This window comes from Penaeus chinensis, chromosome 11 (assembly GCF_019202785.1).
Source record: "Penaeus chinensis breed Huanghai No. 1 chromosome 11, ASM1920278v2, whole genome shotgun sequence".
Lineage (NCBI taxonomy): Eukaryota > Metazoa > Arthropoda > Malacostraca > Decapoda > Penaeidae > Penaeus > Penaeus chinensis.
Window position 1 is genome coordinate 36822867 of NC_061829.1, and position 2500 is coordinate 36825366.

The following is a 2500-nucleotide window of genomic DNA, read 5'->3' on the forward strand; positions in this document are numbered from 1 at the left end:
TAAATCTTTAAATAAGCTTTACATTTTTTTTTTTTTTTGGGGGGGAGGAAGAAATTTTAAAATATTCTCTACATCCCCTTACGGAACATCTACTAGTAGATAAACAATAACCAAATGCAGAAATAAAAGTCACTGCTCTATATAAAACAAAAAATAAGGCTTTTACATTAATACAAAATGGCACATATGGATAAATAATCTTTAAACATAAATTAATATGAAATAACTAGGAATTCCTAAAACAGCAAAGTATCATGAAGCAAATGACACTTTCTCAGAAAACTCCATCACTCTTCATATTACTGAAGCAATGATGAAATGCTCTGCTGAGATTTTACAGTGCAAAGAAACATCTTGACATTCATTATGTAGAAGAAATAAAGAGTAAGTATAAGGAAGTCAATTTCAATTTGAGTCATATATGTGATGATGACTGAATTTCAATTAAGAAAAAAAACATAAATATATATTCTTTGTATGTACACAATCCAAATGCTTCTCAGCTTCCAAATTCCATGCTTAGACAATCAGTAAAAACAAACAAACAAAAAGACAGCAAAACATTACATCAACTTTCAGAACAAATAGACTCTGGCTTAAAAGTTCTCTGAATCTCATATCAAACTGCTGACAGAATATTATTCTCTCACAATGCTTGTTCTTAACATACTGCTACCTTCCGTACAGCCAACTGCTTTTACAACAATCACCTTTTGATTAACTGTAGGACATAGAGAAACATAACAATTTCATTCCATACAGCAATGGCTCAAATGGCCAAATAGGTATATACACACACAGAACATTACTATATAAATAAAACATCCATATAGTCTTTGCTGTGATAACCAATAATTGCTGAAGTCCTTATTCCTGTTAGCTCTTACAGAAAAAAAAGTTAACAGGAAAAAGATCTGTCCCAGACACAAAAAGATAAAACTGCATGCAGTGTGATACAAATTTAGGAACTCCTAGTTCTGCTAAATTACTTCATTTCAGAGACAGAAGAGAAACACATTTTTCTTAGGTATCTATAAATGCCATTTTATATACCTGTGTAAAAAAAATTACAATAAAAAACATAAAATTTGCTAAGAAATCTGATTCTATAAATGTGCAAGACATCCCACTAGTGCCAAAACTTCTTTTGCAAAATCTTTGGCAGGTGATGAAAACTAAAACGAGTAAATAAGACATACTGGTATGTTATGATTTCTTATATATAAAAGACCTTTTGGCTAAAACTTGAAATAACATCTTTAATTACACACATACAAAGTATAGTTACTGATATCAATAACTAGACAATGCTGCATATGACACAAATGGTCCAAGACCACTTAAGGTCTCAAAGAAAAGTACAGCTAACAAAAATAACAAACCTTAAAAATTGGTTGTTAGAAGATATACTGCTTGAAGAGGTATCCTTTAAGAAATGAAGTGATGAATGAAAGCAAGAAAATAACAGGTGGGTTGCCCAAAATAATCTCCAACTGGCTGGGTATCCACATCTGATAAACTGACAGCAATGAATTTCTCTATACTTCTCCTTTTACATTTTTTGGAAATGACTAACAAAATTTTGCCCTGATTTACAAGGTATAGAATTGTTAATTGGCAGTAATTGTACAAATTACAAAAACAAGTTTAGAATCACTGTCATATGTAAACTTGATTAAACATAGTAAAAGGAAGAGAAAAAGGAGAAGTCATGCTTATATCAAGTCTGAGACAAGTAAATAAATAAATGAAAGATCATATAGTTTTTGCCATTTGCAAAATTAATGAAAAAAAAAAATAAATAAATAAATAATAATAAAAACAAATATAACTCCAATTCACATTTACTTACATTAAAAGCTATGATTATATAACACAGCATATACGAAAAGAAAGAAAGCTCAGTTTGAGACAGTACTGTGATGTATATATCTACTGCAAAACACCACAAGGTCTGCAGCTTCAACTTCCAAAATAAGAAATAAGGAAAGGTTTTTAGGTAAGAAATGCATAACATCATTGGCAGAAGTGTCATGTGATTAAGCTATCATGCTTTTTACATCACTCTATGAATGGAATATGAAAAAATATAACATAACAAAGTTTCTCAATTTTCAAAAGAATACTGGCTTGGTAATTTTTAAGCTATCTTCTGCCTGTACACACTGATAAAAAATGAATTAGTCCATGAGTTGTATGTAAATATTGTAATATACAGTCATTAACATTAAAAATAATATATATATATAAATATATATATATATATATATATATATATATATATATATATATGTATTTGTATATGTGTAAATATATATATATATATATATATATATATATATATATATATATATATATATATGAAAGTACTGTGTTCAATCAATTACTATGTATTTCTTTTTACCTGAGATCATCATTAAAACTACAACAGCCTGAGAAAACTAAATAAATAAAAAAATATCTTTCGTATTATTTAACAGTAAGTGAACAATCCACAGTT